Source organism: Vigna unguiculata, chromosome 11 (genome assembly GCF_037176805.1).
Source record: "Vigna unguiculata cultivar grain cowpea cultivar isolate G323 ecotype 2 chromosome 11, ASM3717680v1, whole genome shotgun sequence".
NCBI classification, from domain to species: domain Eukaryota; kingdom Viridiplantae; phylum Streptophyta; class Magnoliopsida; order Fabales; family Fabaceae; genus Vigna; species Vigna unguiculata.
The window spans coordinates 15,201,691-15,220,132 of record NC_140802.1 but is presented as its reverse complement, the minus strand read 5'-3'; the positions used below and the strand labels follow the sequence as shown (position 1 = coordinate 15,220,132).

General features: G+C 35.5%; 2 long non-coding RNA genes across 2 annotated transcripts; both read left to right on the top strand.

Moving 5' to 3' along the window:
* The first annotated feature begins 3,938 nt into the window (after positions 1 to 3,938).
* On the top strand, positions 3,939 to 5,955 carry LOC114170056 (uncharacterized). The gene is made up of 2 exons (XR_003601035.2): positions 3,939 to 5,104; positions 5,370 to 5,955. It is a non-coding gene; the product is annotated as an uncharacterized LOC114170056 (long non-coding RNA).
* A 6,812-nt stretch (positions 5,956 to 12,767) lies between these two features.
* On the top strand, positions 12,768 to 17,473 carry LOC146881563 (uncharacterized). The gene is made up of 3 exons (XR_014986112.1): positions 12,768 to 12,865; positions 13,184 to 13,307; positions 13,773 to 17,473. It is a non-coding gene; the product is annotated as an uncharacterized LOC146881563 (long non-coding RNA).
* Positions 17,474 to 18,442: the final 969 nt, after the last annotated feature.

Here is an 18,442-nt window from a genome sequence, read left to right as displayed (position 1 = left end):
TTATTACTTTAATACCAAAGACATAGGACCCACAAGGTTTGGAGGAATATAGGCCTATATCTCTGGTAGGAAGTGTCTACAAGATAATATCCAAAATTTTATCAAAAAGAATGCAAAAAGTCTTACATAAGATAATTGACCAAAAACAATCTGCATTCATAGAGGGCAAAGGCCTATTGGATAGTGTGGTGCTAGTTAATGAAGTCATAGATGAAGTTAGGAGAATAAAGGGTAAGTGCACCATTATAAAGGTTGATTTTGAGAAAGCATACGATTCAGTCAATTGGGAAGTCGTTTTGTACATGATGGCTAGATTGGGTTTTTGTGATAAATGGATAAAATGGATAAGGGGTTGTTTAGAATCATCAACCATTTCAGTTTTAGTCAATGGTAGCCCAACAGAGCAATTTTCCCCTACAAAAGGCCTTAGGCTGAGGGATCCACTAGCTCCTTTTTTATTCCTCATAGTTGTTGAAGGGTTAGCAGGAGTAGTTAGACAAGCTGAGTATAAAGGTTTATTAGAAGGAATAAAGGTGGGTAAGAAGCAAATACCAATTAACATGCTACAGTTTACGGATGATACAATATTTGTTTGCTCACCTAAAACCCAAAACATAATGGTCATAAAAAGTATTCTTAGATGTTTTGAAATAGCTTCTGGACTAAAAGTTAATTTTCATAAGACCAAGCTAGGAAGTATTGGTATGCAAAATAGAATGATTGAAAGATTCTCTATAATGCTGAATTGTATGACTATGAATATACCTTTTCTATACCTAGGTATAAAGGTAGGGGCAAATCATAGAAAAAAAGTTTTTTGGAATGATATGATAATAAATATAAGAAAGAGGTTGTCTAAATGGAAAGGAAGACATCTATCTTTTTGCAGGAAGGGTAATGTTAATAAAATCTGTAATTTCTACCATTCCTTTGTATTACTTATCTATTTTCAAAATACCTGTTAGTGTGGGGAAAATTATTAGAAAATTACAAAGGGAGTTCCTCTGGGGATGGGGCCATGAAGGTAGGAAGATTGCATGGGTTAGGTGGGAACATATATGTAGAACTAAGGAAGATGGTGGGTTGGGAGTAAAGGACTTGGACAAGTTCAACATAGCCTTGCTAGGAAAATGGAAATGGAGACTAGGTAAGGAAGAACCTGGACTTTGGAAAGATATTGTGCTATCCAAATATGAGTCTTGGAGAAAATTAGACGATAAAAAAGTTTGTAGTCATGACTCATGGTGGTGGAGAGATATTAGGAAAATATGTGGGGGAAGGTGTAAGGAAAATTGGTTTGATAGAAATATAAGATGGAATAGAGGGATAGGTAATAAAATCAATTTTTGGGACGATTTATGGCTAGGTGAAATCCCCCTAAAGGATAAGTATCCGAGGTTATATACAAATTCAATCTTAAAGAAAGCAAAGTTAGGGGATTTCGGATATTGGAATGGAGAAAATTGGGTGTGGAACTTACAATGGAGAAGAGAGTGGTTCGAATGGGAGAAGGATATAGTGGCAAACCTCATGAGGGAGGTGGAGGGCACTACATTACTTAGAGATAGAGAGGATGAGAGAATATGGAATGATGACGAAACAAAGGTGTATATAGTGAAATATGCATATAAGAAATTAAATAAGAGTAATGGAACACAACAAGAGAATTTGTTCGAACTCTTTTGGAAAATGAAAGCATTACCATCAGCCCAATACTTTGCATGGAGGGTCATAATTAATAGAGTGGCCACATATGATAACCTACAAAATAGGGGTGTTGAGGTAGGCAGCAAAGTTTGTGTCATGTGTCACTGTTGCGATGAAACCGTCACACATTTATTCTTTAGTTATAGGATAGTTGCACGTTTATGGAAAATGTGTGATTCTTGGTTAGGACTCTACTCAGTACATCATAATTCTGCTGAGATTCATTTTCTCCAATTCGAACACCTAGGATTAAGTAAAAGTTGCAATATTGTTTGGAGATGTATGTGGGTGGCAACAATTTGGAGTATTTGGAACCAAAGGAATAATATCATTTTTAGGAATGCAAAAGTAGATGTTGAGGAAATGTTTTCTTTGGCACAAGTTAAAACATGGGCCTGGATCACAAATAAGTACCCAAGAGCATCTTTTTCGTATTCAGACTGGTGCTTATGCCCAACCACGTGTCTAAAATCAATGCGACGTTAATCATAACATCTAAAACTCCATTGATCTCTTATGCATGTTTTGAAAAGCGTAATGAGTGAGTTGTCACCATTATGTGTCTTTATATGATGTTGTGGTTTTTTGTTGTTGTGGGATTCTTGGTTGTGGTTTTTTTCATGGTTGTAGGATTATGTGGACGATCCATTGAAGACCACAAAATCTACAGTGAAAAGAATTGAGACTATGTTTGATTCAAGTATGCATGGAGGACTCTTTGAATAGATGTTTTTGGCATTGTTATAGAAAAGGAACTATAATGTAAAACTTAGTCTTCAATGGGATTGTTGTCATGATAATGTTTTTTTGCAGCATCATTTAGAGAAGGAATAGTATATTGTTGCCATTTGTCTTTCTTTTTGTATATATTACGTTATGTATGGGTTGGGACAACCCAATTGTCCCTATTAAATATATTTTTTTGTGCTGATTAAAAAAAAAATAGCTATTATATTTCTATTATTGTTAATAATTTGTAGGTATTTGTAATACAAAACAACATTAGGATGGAATGAATATGTTAATGTATGAAATTATGGTGCTCTAGAATTTGATTTGATTTCAATGATTCTTTACTCGTGGATCAGTTCTATTTCCAAAATTACCCCAGCGAAGTGCTTTCAAACTGTTTTCGTAAGAGGAATGAATAATTTGAAGTTCATTTTTATAGCATAGAGTATATTTTGTTAATTAGTTTTTGTATTTACTTTAGATTCATCTGCTACATCATTTAATAAAGAGAGGTTATAAGGTTTCATGCGTTTATAAATTGAACAGAATCGTATATTAAAACTGATAATAAGAAACTGATACAAATAATAAGAGTTAGTAGTAAGGAATAAAAGAAGATTAAAATTGATAGAAATTGATAACATTAGACAAAATATTTGCAATTACAATCTTTTGTAACGCTCCTAAACAATTAAAACTCGAATATGTGATTGATCCTGGTCCCTCTGATACATCTCAGCAGCAAACTGCAGAAGCATTTGAACGATGAATCTTACCCTTTTGCATGCATTCTGATTTCTGTGATGTTGAAGAAGCTGTGAATAATAATCACAAAATAAATCTTACTTCTTTCTCCTCTCTTATTTCTAACCAAAATTTATCTTCAAATTTTCAAGTAACAGACAAACAATATAAAGTGATAACATGCATTGGTTAAATCATATTCTCTCTTCTCCTTTTTTCTGTGGTAAAAGTTTCTTTGTTTTTTCTTGAGGATTTTCTTTGGTACACTGGAATCATTTGCAAAACAATAATTCTTTGAAACCAGAAAAGGACAAAATTACTTTTTAATTATTTCCAGAGAAAGGCAGAGAATGCATCTCAGACAGCCATGCATTGGTTCTTTGCATGCCAATTTTGTTTTATCAGACCAGAAGAACGCAGAAAACAGTGTTCAGAGTAATATTTAATTATTTAATTTACAATTTTCTTGCTATTGTTATAAATACAGAAAATGAATTTGTTATTCAAGTGGGAGTGCATGGTACACTTCACCTCATCGTTATTCAAGTTCTAAAACCACAAAAATGAATTTGTTACATGCTTTTCTTTTGTTTTCTATAACTGAATGCAGATCATGGAAAAAAACAAAAAAACACGTAGGATACTGCTTTCGAAATATCATATAACATGACTTTGGATGAGAATGAACAACAAGAAATAATATTCTCTTAAATTCAAATTATTTAAAACCAAAATATTATTACAAGTTATCTGCTAACAGTAAAAATAAAAAATACATTCTCAAAAATGTCAAAATTTTATGATATGGAATACTGCTTATGATTGATTGTTACAGCATCCATTCCATTTACGTTTTACAACATAATTATGAATATGGAATATTACTTATAATTGATTGTTAAAATCTATAATAGAATTATATTATATTATATTATGCATTTATACTTATATATGGTATCAGAGCCGCTCATATTTAATTCATATTTGTTTTTGTTTTTGGATAAATTAATTAATTTTTCAGAACCTAAATCCCTAATTCAGAACCAATTAGTTAAAAATCCCCAAATCTGGTGGATTGTTCTCGAGGGTTCAAAACCCTAGCATCCCATATGCGTGAACCCTAATTTTCAATTGGTGTTCCTCCTTCCTCGAGTGCCTTCATCTTCATCACTGGAACTGCGCCGTTGTGGTTCGCGTCACTGGATATGCATCGATCTCTGTCACAAAGGTTCTCCAGCGGTGCGCGACTCGTAGTAGTTTCATCGTCGGCGGAAACGATTCAGCTTCACGGCTGCGTCGACGGTGGTTCCTCCAGCAGTGCAGTCGCACGACCTCTGTTGCGACGACAGCGGCCTCTTTTCCCCTTCTGCAAATGCACCTCTGTTTCTGGTTTTTCTGCAGGTTTGAGGAGGTGTATTCTGCAGCGGCGGTGACTCGCGATTGCTTCCTTGTTGCAGATGGACTCGCGGTGGTGGCTCGCGTCCGATCTAGTCCAGAGTCGTTCTGTTATAGCGGGGGTTTCGCGTCTTCGTCTCAGCGGTGCATGACCTGGACTCACGAGGGTGCTGCCATGATTGCGTTTGCTGGGGTTGAGGGGTGCGTAACGGTGGGTCTGCTGCTGCGACGGCCATAGGGGCGTCTGGTTCTGGTTTCGTCGCAGCGGAGATGGCTCGCTGCGGCGGAGATCTCGCAGTGGCTTCCTGCAGCGGTGCGCAACCTCTGTTGCGATGGTTCGTCGCGCTGCTCACGGTGGATCGCAGTCATGATGGTGTTGCCGGTGTTGCGTTACAAGTGTGTGATGGTGTTCGCGTCGGTGGGTGCGTGATAGTGTTCGCGTGATGGTGCTGTGTCACGGTGTGGCGGCTAGGGTGGCCTCGCGGCAGCACCGATCTGGTTCATGACGGCGGCTTCGCAGAACATGGTGGCTAGAGACTAGGGTTTCCCTTCTTGTTCTGTTCGTGTGAAGAGAAGTAGATAAAAAAAACCTAATTGAATTAATTAATTTTGAATTTTGGGTTCAAATAAGATATTTGAACATAAGGATTTATATTTTTGAAATATAAATAATTTTATTTATTTTATATATTTTTTGGTTGTTTAATATATAAAATAAATATATTTGATTTTGAAACATATAAATAATCAAATTTTGAAATCTATTTCAGGTTATATTTTTATGTTGGCAGGTGGTGCGGTTTCTTGGCGCAGTGTCAAGCAAACTCTTACAGCTTCATCCACCAGCAGCAGAATTTGTAGTATGCTATAAGGCATCTAATCACGAGATATGACTGAGAAATTTTGTCACAGAGCTGAAAATTGTGGAAGGCATTGAAAGACCACTTGTGACAATAAATCAGTTGTATTGTATTCCAACAACAATAGGAGCTCGACTAAGTCGAAGCACATCGACTTTAAGTTCCTAGTTGTTAAAGAAAGAGTACAGAGTGGACAGATTTTCATAGAACATTTAGGGACAAATTCCATGATTGCAGATCCTCTAACTAAAGGACTTCCACCCAAGGTCTTTCATGAGCATGTTGTGTTAGGAACAAGGCAATAAAGGAAAGAATAAAGGAGAGAAAAATAGACACAGAGAATTTAACGTGGTTCGGCTACAATGTGTATGTCTACGTCCACGACTACACTAGAAAGTATTTGTATTTTTGGTGTATTTTAAAGCTTTACACAGAGTCTCTTATATAGTAAAATAGAGAACCACATCTCACTATTCTAAGCGATGTGGGACTAAATCAAGCACCATAATTCTAACAATTCTCCCATGGGGTTTGATTTACATTACCACCTAGTGTAGTGCCTTCATCATCAATCTTCTCGAAGGCCAGTTGAGGCAATGCAAAGCCTCAACTTAGTTGTTGTGACAGTCTTGGTTAACATATCAGCTGGATTCTCTGCACCTGGAATCTTCAACAAAATCAAATCTCCATCATTTATCAAGTTTCTGATAAAATGATACTTCAATTCAATGTGTTTGCATCTGGAGTGAAGAATTGGATTTTTAGCAAGACAAATGGCACTTTGACTGTCACTGAACAATGAAGGTTCATCTTGCCCTTTTCCTAATTCTTTTAGAAGATTCTTCAACCATATCATCTCTTTTGCTGTTTCTGAGATAGCTATATATTCAGCTTCAGTGGTTGAAAGGGAGACTCTTCCTTGAAGTTTGGACTTCCAACTAATAGCTGTGCCACCCAACGTAAAAATATAACCTGTTGTGCTCTTTCTACCATCTAAATCACCTCCCAAATCTGCATCAGAAAACCCCTGTAAAGTGAGATTACTTCTTTTAAAGGACAAATGCATCTTTGAAGTGCCCTTCAAATATCTCAATATCCACTTCACGCCTTCCCAATGCTCCTTTCCGGGATTGGATAGAAACCTGCTCACAACTCCCACTGCATGTGCTATATCAGGTCTGGTGCAAACCATAGCATACATCAAGCTCCCTACTGCAGATGCATATGGCACTTTAGACATGTGATTTTCTTCTTCCTCTGTCTGAGAAGATTGCCTTTTTGAGAACTTTAAGTGAGTTCCCAAAGGTGTATTCTTGGTTTTAGCATTTCCAACATTGAACCTGCTAAGCAATTTTTCAATATATTTTTCCTGAGATAAATTTAGAATACCTTTAGATCTATCCCTGGAAATTCTCATACCAAGAATTTGCTTGGCTGGACCAAGATCCTTCATTTCAAAATTTTCTGACAATTGTTTCTTCAACCTGTCAATTTCTGCCATATTAGCACCAGCAATCAACATGTCATCAACATACAAGGCAAGAATGATATAACTATCAATATATTTCTTCACATAACAACAATGATCTTCTTCACATCTGTGAAATTCTGAGTTTCTCATAAACTCATTAAACTTCTTATACCATTGTCGCGGTGCTTGTTTCAACCCATACAAACTTTTATGAAGCTTGCATACAAGATTCTCTTTGCCTTGTACTTCAAAACCTTTTGGTTGTGCCATAAAGATTTCTTCCTCAAGATCTCCATGTAGGAATGCAGTTTTCACATCTAACTGCTCCAAATGAAGATTTTCTGCAGCTACTATACTCAAGATAACTCTGATGGTAGTCATCTTGACAACAGGAGAGAAAATTTCTGTGAAGTCAATTCCTTGTCTCTGTTGGAACCCTTTCACTACGAGTCTGGCCTTATATCGTTTGCTGCCATCTGTTTCTTCTTTTAACCGATAGACCCACCTGTTTTGCAAAACCTTCTTTCCTTCTGGAAGCTTGGTTAAAGACCATGTCTTATTCTTCTGAAGAGACTTTATCTCATCTTCCATTGCTAGCTCCCACTTAATAGATTCACCTCCCTGCATAGCCTCAGCAAAATGCTCTGGCTCACCAGCATCAGTCAACAACAAGTAATGCAATGAAGGGGAGTACCTTTGTGGTGCTACAATGGTTCTGCTAGACCTTCTAGTCGGTAATTCAGAAGTTACTGACTCTACTATCTGTTCAGGTTCTGACCCAAACTCTGACTCGGGCTCTGACTCAGGCTCTACATCTGTATTCTGCCTTCTGATGGCTACATCACTTTTTGAAACTTCTTCTAATGATACCTGCTCTGGCTTTTTATTTGCATTTGCAAATTCTGCAGTCCTGTCCTTATAGAACATGTTTTCATTAAAAGTAACATTTCTACTTCTGATAATTTTCTTGTTTTGGTCATCCCAAAACCTGTAGCCATACATGTCAGATCCATAGCCAATGAAATAGCATCGCTTTGCCTTAGGGTCCAATTTATCTCTACTATTAGAGTTCAACAAAATATATGAAGCACAACCAAAAACTTTCAGATGTGAAAGGTTTACCTCATTTCCAGACCATACTTCTTCAGGTAACTGATAGCCTAAAGGAACTGATGGTCCTCTGTTTATGAGATAGGCTGCTGTGCTTATTGCATCTGCCCAAAATACCTTGGGTAATCCTGACTGGATTCTCATACATCTTGCTCTCTCATTCAAGGTTCTGTTCATTCTTTCTGCCACACCGTTTTGTTCTGGTGTTCCTGGAATCGTCTTGATCATTCTGATCTCATTCTCTGAACAAAACTCCTTGAATTGATTACTGTCATATTCTCCACCATTATCAGACTTCAAACATTTAATCTTTAAACCTGTTTGAGTCTCAACCTCCTGTTTCCACCTTTTAAACACAGAAAACACATCAGATTTATTTTTAAGAAAATAAACCCATACCTTTCTTGTAGAGTCATCAATGAAGGTTACGTAATACTGTGAACCTCCAAGAGATTTCACTGGAGCTGGCCCCCAAACATCTGTATGCACTAGTGCTAGTCTTTCAACTTTAGACGACTTACTTGTTTTGGAGAAGCTAACCTTTTTCTGCTTTCCAAAGATACAATGTTCGCAAGGTCCAACGTCAACATGCTTCAAGTTAGGTATTTTACCTTTAGAGACCATGAGCTTCATTCCTTTCTCACTCATATGCCCAAGTCTCTGATGCCACAAAGAGGAACTGTTGCCAACTTCTGCAACTGATATCATATCCTCATCTGCAATCATGTAAAGAGATCCTTGCTTCTTCCCACGAGCAACAACAAGATTACCTTTCATTACTTTCCAATGTCCATCTCCAAAGGTGGTGTAATGCCCCTCATCATCCAACTGCCCTATAGATATTAAGTTTCTCTTTAAGGCTGGAATATGTCTGACATTCTTCAAAGTCCACACACTTCCATTAGAGGTTCTGATATTGATATCATCTCTTCCTATAATATCAAGAGATTTCCCATCTGCAAGGTAGACCTTCCCAAAATTTCCTGGAACATAGTTAGATAATAGTTCTAAAGAAGGTGTAGTATGAAATGACGCACCTGAGTCCATAATCCATGAATCAATAGAACAATCTAGACTACATAATAGTGCATCTTCAATTTCATCCGTTGCTGCATTTGCTGATTGATCACTATCTTGCCTCTTGTTGTTGTTCTTCCTTGGAGCCCTACATTGATTTGTAAAGTGACCCCTTTTCTGACAATTCCAACAAGTGATATCATTCCGGAATTTTGGTTTTGATTTCTCTCTAGACTTTGATCTGCCTCGGCCTTGATTACGACCTTTCTGGCTACTTCTTCCTCTAGTTTCAGTACTCAATGCTGAACCGGAACTAGAACTGGAAGATTCCCCTGAACTTTTCCTGCGAACATCTTCGCTTAAGATCAAGTCACGGATGTTATCAAGCTTCAACTTACTATTACTTGCAGAATTACTAACTGCAGTAACAGTTGCACTCCAACTTTCCGGAAGAGATGATAATAAAATTAATGCTTTCACCTCATCATCAAATGTTATCTGCACTGATGTCAACTGCGCAATAATTGTATTGAATTCACTAATATGATTAGTAATCGAGTTACCTTCACCCATTTTTAGGTTGACTAGTCTGCGAATCAAATACACTTTATTGGCTGCAGATGGCTTCTCATACATATTTGACAATGCCTTCATCAAATCTACGGTTGTGTTCTCGTTCATGATGTTGAACGCAACATTCTTGGCTAATGTCAATCGGATCACACCGAGTGTCTGCCGATCTAACAAATCCCATTCCGCCTGCTCCATGTCAGTTGGCTTCTGCCCTGTTAAGGGTAGATACAACTTCTTCTGATACAGGTAGTCCTCTATTTGCATCTTCCAGAACCCGAAGTCACTGCCATCAAACTTCTCAATCCTCACCTTCCCTTCTTCCAATGCCATTGCTCTTGCTGCTTTGACGAAAGCTCCTGCCGCTTTTGACCAAAGCTCCTGCAGCGGCTTTTGACCAAAGCTCCTGCTGCGGCTTTTGACCAAAGCTCCTGCTGCCTTTGACCAAAGCTCCTGCTGCCTTTGACCAAAGCTCATGCTGCCTTTGACCAAAGCTTCTGCTGCCTTTGACCAAAGCTCCTACTACTTCTCTAAACTGAGATCCCCAAGAAGAAAAAAATAGAAACCAAATCTTTTCTGATGTGGAAGATCAGACAATGCTGCAACCACAGAGCATACTAAGAAAAATGGCTCTTGATACCAATTGTTAGGAACAAGGCAATAAAGGAAAGAATAAAGGAGAGAAAAATAGACACAGAGAATTTAACGTGGTTCGGCTACAATGTGTATGCCTACGTCCACGACTACACTAGGAAGTATTTGTATTTTTGGTGTATCTTAAAGCTTTACACAGAGTCTCTTATATAGTAAAATAGAGAACCACATCTCACTATTTTAAGCGATGTGGGACTAAATCAAGCACCATAATTCTAACATGTTGCTCACATGGGTGTTTTACAGTTTGAGGAATATGAGGTTTAGGGAGAGATAGTCATTTTCATATATTTTATGTTCTATGTTTAATTTCTTGTATGCATACATTGAACTTTCATACATATTTGGTTATTTATATATGTGGTTTTAATTTTACACTTTGTACATTAAGTTTTTATATCGATCTCATTAAGTTAAAGTTTGGACCAGTTGAAAATAGATGTGTGTATACAGATCACCTTCACATAATTTTTCAAGCTACACATTTCATGATGAATCCATGTCATTTGGTTGTGTCAGAATTAGTGATCATTGTTGGTTTTAGTTGCGATTGATGCAATGAAAAACTGGTTTGGTTATACATATTGATACAATTAATGGACGAGACTTTTGGACTATGCTCGAGTAGTATAATGGCAATTTTGAACTCATAAAGTCTAACACATTTATAAGGTTGTAATGACATATATATTTGTGACCAGTGGAAGATTGTTAGTAATTTTGGGTCATGCATATATATGATACATAATTAAATGTGTTACAGCCATTATTTATAAAGCCAAATAATAAAGTGATCTGACTAAATTAAAGATTTGGTTAAAGGTATATGTCATGAAAATAAATATTGTGTAGAGATCATTTTGTAATTTCTAATTTGATGAGGGGCCAAATTAGAAATACTAAAACTTAAGTAATTCAGTTTATAAATGGTCGTGGTCCCCCTTCTGAGAGCACACAGAGTGAGTCATAACGTACTTTTCCTGTTCCTTTCTCCCTATCCCCATCAAGAGAGAAAACCAAAGGGAAATAAAGGTGCTGCTCTACAAAGGAAATTCACTGTATCATTAGTGCTCTAATATTATTGTTATGACCAATTCAGGGACGCTTGCATTTACTTTTTACAACATGATTATCAATATAGAATATTGCTTATAATTGATTATTAAAATCTATAATAGGATCATATTCTAGTTTATGCTTACACTTTACACACGATAATTTGAGATCAAATATGGAACCTATTATGTGAAAACTTAGGATTTCAGAAACGAGCTTCCGGCGGCGCAAAGCATGAGAATGAAAAAGGAAGTGCGAGCAAGAGTGTGAGTTTTTAGGGTTTTATGTTAAGATTTATATAACCGAATTTGAGGCCAACTTGCTCAATTATGATGCTGTTGTAAAATTTCTATCATTATTTAACTATCATACTTCTGTAGAGTATGCATCATAAAATTAGTATAAAATAAATAATAAAATTTCTCAATAAAAAAATTATCAATTTAGCCAAATAAATGTTTCTTTCCCACTATCCAGAAAATAATGTTCTACACTGCGTTGAATTGCAATGTGCGTTTACGATGCTCTAAGACTAATTAGGTTTTTCTGCTTTGTTGGCATTTGAGATTCCCATCCACCAAGAAATAATTGCATTAAACCAGTTAAAAAGTAAAATAAAAGTTTTTGATAAAAATAAAAACAAAGAAATAACAGTGGTATATATTTTAAGTTAATTTCCTTTAAATTCAAATTATTTACAGCTGTTGTATTTTTTAACTTATATTTTTTACACAGCAGTAAGTTTGAGTATAAATATTGCATGGCTGCCATTTGTATCCAAAAACCCTGAATCAGTTTCTGTCATTCACGTTAGGAAAGGACAATTCATTTTTGTTAATTATTTCAAAAAGACAGTGTCCGGGACAGCAATGCACTGATACTTTTGTTCCATGCCAATTTTGTCTTGTTTGAAAGAAGGTATCAGAAAAGCACATCAAAAATTCTATATATTAAGTACAGTTTATATATAAATTAACCCTGATATCGATGAATGAAGTGAAAACAAATAAATTGTGTATAGGAAAATGCTCGTCCTTTAATCCTTTATCAGATTGTTTTAATTAAATGAAATATCTCATCATCAAATTATTCATGTCTTATCATCGTACTGCATATACTTTAATATCAATAATTTTAAATTTATTATGAAACTTCTATTTGATTAATGTGATAATATTTTTTTAGTAAGTAAACTTTTTTCACGTTCTTCATTCACCATGTTGAACGATTGTGCACAAATGTTTTCTTATCAATACAGATCAATTACATTTCAAAATTATGGATATGAATTCACTCTTTAAAATATTACATATAAGAACTTTTATGACGGTTTTTAAGTGAAGTCATGCTTTAAAAAATTGAATTACTGGTCTTGTTTAATAAAAGATAATTAAGTAATTTTACAACTCTTTTACGACCACGAGTAACTGAGACGGTGGACCCTCGTATTCGGCTATATAAATCTAACCTAAATCGCTGAAACCTTACACTCTCGGTGCTCCCTTTCTTCTCCATTCTCATATATTTGCTGTCACCGGAAGTTCTCGTTGTAAGTTTTTTAATGCAATAGATTTTCATATTTTATGTCAGATTATTGTTTATAAAAAGGTTAAACATCTACATTTTATCTTTTTTTTAATGTTTCTCGATATATTTTTACATATTATAGCCACTTAAAGTTTCTTTTTTTATTTAACAGTAAGCATTATTATGTTTATCTTTAACAACTTCTTTCAAGATATATATCTAACTACATTAACCAAACATTTTATTTATTCACCTCATAAAATCAAGTAAATTAACATCATTATTCACAACTAATAGTTCCTATTATTCCATCTTCTAAACAATGTATTTTTGCAACCAGGTAAGAAAGAGATCCAACAAATGCAACAAGTATGTTATCTGAAGGCAAAGAAAAATGAATGGATGATGTTGTTAATCAAATGCACTATTTCATCTTTCACAGGACAGACATTACAATATACGAGGTTAGCATCTCAAAATTACTGCAACACAATGCTGCTCATGATTTATCTGTGTTTGACAGCATGCAACAGACCAATTTTGTTTGTTAATGATATTTGCTTATCAGTAAATCCTACTAATAATAACAAAACAAAATAGAACAATATTACAGACCAATTTTGTTCTTTATGTCTCGAGAGATTTCATGTGAAAAAATGAGAAACTTTCATTATTTTCTCGGTGATTTAAATTGAAAATTTATTATCATACAGTCACATTTTGACATTTTTGAGGTTACACTTTCTATTTTTATTTTTACTATTAGCAATAACTTGTAATAATACTTTACAGCTGTAAATAATTTGAATTTAAGAGAATATTATATTATTTTTTGTTTTGCTTTTCCATCCAAAACCTTTTTATTTTTTGTTAATTTTTAACTGGTTTAATGGAATTATTTTTGGGTGGATGGGAAATCCAAATACCAGGAAGGAAGAAAACCAAAACGCAGACGTTTGAATTCAAAGTGGCCTTTAGATCTTCAGACAAGTTGTTGATCAAAGGCTCTCTGCGAAGACAAGTTGATTTCATTAAGATTGAAGATGGCAATAATGTACAATTTTAAGGCTTTTGAGGTGTCAAGACATTTATCTATGAATATTTAGCGACAACAAGTTATGTGTGATTTAGATAGACGAATTTGGATTCTTTGTTGGGTTCTTTTGTGATGTTCCTCTACTGTGTTTTCATAATACACTGATTATCACTAATTTTGATGTTTTAAAATATATTAAAAAGATATTTAAAATACCAATACAGAGTATTTTTAATGTTCAATAAAGAACAGCACAAAAAAAATCAGTAGAGAATCTGAACTCAATTTAGACACAGGAAAAAAAGTCATATAAGTTGTTTTTCGTTTCATTTCAAAGATGTAATGAGATAAAAAGTTATATCAGTTGAGAGAATACGAAAAAGCAACTAAATCATGTTAAATATGGAGTGATTCTATGACTTTTATGTATTCTTTTATTAAATTTCTGGTGTGCTTTTTTATAATCTCAACATATATGTTTAAGTTAATGATATTTTCTTTTATACTCTGTTTTTTTATTTTACTAATGTGTTACTTATTGTGGGAGAGTTAAACAAACAACTTTCGTTATGATTAATATTACATGTATATGTGGAAACAATTGACACAATATATACTGTTGAAAAAAAATGAATAAAATTATTTAAGTGAAATAAAAAATCTAGGAATCCAACACTTTAAACAAGTACTGACGTCTAACCTTTCTTCTGTCTTTATTACACACGATACAGTTCAATCTTTTTAGTTATTCAATGGAAACAATAAATGATCTGAGCAGAAAAAATATTAATTAGGGTTCATAGCCCTATATCAGAGCAGCACCATGCATTGGTTAGAACTTTAAACGAAACATCCAAGGCAGTGACGGTGTATTATTGGAAACGACTAAAAACTTGACGAAAAGTGTGCCCAGTCTAATTCTTTCTTTTTATTTTCAGAAAACTTCTCTGATTTCTGAAGAAACTTGGTTGACCCAGCCATCTTAAACCAGTAATATCACACTCAGTTCTTTACAATGAATAAGAGAAACTATCGGTGAATTTTGTATGCATAGAACTGATATACATGATTGCATAAAACCTTCAATATGCATCCAGATTCTAACTCACAAATATTTCATTTTCATGTGCAAACACGACGCACAGATTCAGTAACTTTTATGAGTCAAAGAAAACTTTCCTTTTCTTTTTCCAACAATGCATTAGTTTTCTTTGTCTTAAATAATCAAGAAAACAATGACAACCCATCTCTTGAAAATAGAAAAAACTAATACAAGGAGAAACTAATATTCTCTCTTAATTCTTCTCTCAAAAAAAATAAAACAAAAGGAATAAGATGGGAGAGACTTTGGGATGATTTCCTAAGGAAACACTAGACTCCTTTTATAACATTAAAAGTAAGCCCCAAAGTAAGTTTCCATCGATGTGGGACTTCTTTTCTCACAATCTCCCACTTGAAGATTTTGATGAAATTAATCAAATCTTCACACCATGCTTTATTCTCTGCCTTCATGTTGCTTGTTCTTCTGATAGACTTCAGTAGGATCGAATCCACGTAGACTTTATTGACACATAATTCTGATCCTCCGAAACGCAATGCAACACCTGAGGTTCCTTCTAAGGACCTCTTGTCAATACTTCACTGCTTTCCACTAAACCCGCTATGAACCTACTAACCACTCTCACTGCTTGTGCAATGTCTGGTCTTGTACACATCATAGCATTCATAAGGCTTTCCACCACCGATGCACTCGATACTCGAGACTTCTCCATCCTCTCCGCTTCACTGCTAGGACTCGCACGTGAGGAACAATTGATAGAAAGTGGGGTCGAAATTGGCTTGCAATCTTTCATGTTGAAGCACCACAAGATTATCAGTAAGTATTTCTTCTGAGAAAGCCAAACCTTCCTATCTTTTTGTCTCGGTGAATTTGCATCCCTGAAATCCTTGTTTGCTGGTTCCAAGTCCTTCTTCTCATACTCCCTAGCCAATTATGCCTTCAATTCTTGGATTTGAACTTTGTTGGGGTCTACCTCCAACATGTCATCCATATACAACATCAATGGTCAAAACACTCAGTCTGTTGTAACCGAGGCTTATGAAGGAATCAAATCTCTGGTACAAACACCTGAGCTCTCTTTAAACCATACTGAGATTTGTTCAACCATGCAAACCAAGTTTTTTTGTTCTTTAACACCTTCTGGTTGGAGCATCATTTCATTTCTGCTTAACAATAACCTTGTGGATAGTGGGACCCACAGGTGGTACCCCTTCACATTGTTAGCATAACCCTAGCACTTAATTTTCCCCAATTTCAAGCTCTACTCGTGCTTTGGATTCCTTGAACTGGTAACAACACATTTGACTTCCTCTTGATGTAGTACACCCACAATCTCCTGGAGTAAACTTTGATTCTCCTAGTGATAATTCTGGTGATTCCCTTACATCAGAATAAACTAAGTCTTCTTGTGTTTTCCTTTTTCTTGGTAGTCAAACTAGCAATCTGCGATCTATGACTATGTTTGTTGGTTTACCACACAGTGCCCGCGCAGAGGTAAAACAACCTTTTTGTGCTCGAGTAAGAGATTACATTCTGCCTGGATTTGCAAACTTTGCTCTGACTAATACCCAAGTTTACGACGTCACATCAATATCGCTTGTTCTTGACTCGTCGATGCAATCATTGCATTAGCATCCTGCAACATATCTCCCAAAAGCACATACACATCTGTCATGATCTTCTGTGCTTTCATGACTTACCAGATCTCTCCTCTTCTTCACAGAATATCTTCGTCCTCTGAGGTATTTGCCATACAACCTTGTGAGATTAATGCCTCAGAGTTCTTTCCTCCATTCTTTAAATGCCAACAATCTTTCTTCACATGCCCTCTTTTGCCACAATGGTAGCATTTGAGATGCTGATGAAGGATTATCTTGTTTCTTTTTAGATTATTGAATATGGTGTGAGTTGATTAAGAAAACTAAGTGAAATCCCCACTGGACATTAAGATAGCAAGCTATCTAGATGTGAAGGTTCCTTTCACAAAGCTCAAAAGAAGAAGATGACGGATTGATTCAAAACAAAAAGGAAATGGAAAGCACATAAACCATAGAAAAACAAGAACAATTAAAGGAAGAAGAAAATATAAAATGGAAAGGAAAGAAATAGTAAAAATGTGAGAAGTACGCCACTACAAGGCTAGGCTAGAAGTCATGACAACCTTGAAGATGAGTGGATGTGTGCCGCCACTTGCTATGCAAGATAAGGCATAAAAGTATTCACTCCAAGGGAGGAAACTCTCACAAATGGTTGAGACACAAGAGTGTTTTTACTTCAAAATGTGCAACGCTTTTACATGTCTAGGAGCACCCCTTATATAGAAGAGTTTAGGGGCCTCTAAGCAAATAAAAGATACCTAAGGATGTCTCTACAAAAACCTAACCCTAGCTTCTAGAAACTAGGTCAAATAAGGTTATAAAAATGAGAGACAAAAGAGCTAACTATGGTGTGTGCAAGGCTATTTTCGTTCTATCACAAAAGGAGACAAAGAATGTGTCTCATATGTCTCCAAAAAGTGGTCAAAGTGTGCTAAAAACAAAGGAGACCAAAGGTACATAGGTACACTTGCTTCATGCCTTTTACTTTATGCTTTATGCCTTTGCTTTACTCTCTCCTCCACATCATTTATGCTCCCAATCATCATGCGCCACCTAGCATTGCATTCTTACTCCTAATTAACCTACAAAGCAAATAAACATAGATTAGCATGTTGGCTTAAGTCAAGTCAACTATAGTCAAAAAGTCAAACATAGTCAAAGGTCAACAAGTCAACTAAAGTTGATTCAACTAAGTCAACTTAGGGAATCAAAAATAACAAACACAAATGAAAGGGATGAAGGATTAGTGAACTTCCTTTCTAAACATGCTTAGTCTTCTTAAGCATGTGCCTTCATCCTTGGTTGGGGTCAATCCTTCATCAGATGCTTCTTACTTTGGCATCTATCATGAGACTGACTCCCACTAGATCCACGTTCTGTTGATCTACCTCTTGGCATCACCAAAGCTTCTATTTGCCTTGCACTTTCCACCATATCCTCTTTGTTCTTTCACTTGGATTCTTCTTCAAGAACGGCTCTGGCAATATCCTCAAAGTGTAGGAGGTCAACAACGTTGTAATTTGTAATGTTGATGACAAGTTGATCATACGAATCAGGTAAACTCTGTAGTAGAAGCTCCGCACGTTCATTTTCAATTATGTTGAAATCTGTCGCTGAAAGTTGGGCAAACAATGTATTTAGATTGTTGATGTGGTCTGTCACCGATGTAGACTCACTCATTCGAAAAGTATAGAGTTTTCTCTTCTAGAATATTCTTGTGTGACGTGACTTAACCTCGTACAGGCTTGTGAGAGTATCCCAAATCTCCTTCGTTGTAGTCTTCTTCGCAATGCTGGATAAAACCGCATCTGCTAATGCTAAGTGTAAGACCCGTAGAATTTAATTAATTAATTAAATAATTAATTAATAAATACGGGAGGGGAAATAATTATGACATTAAATTAT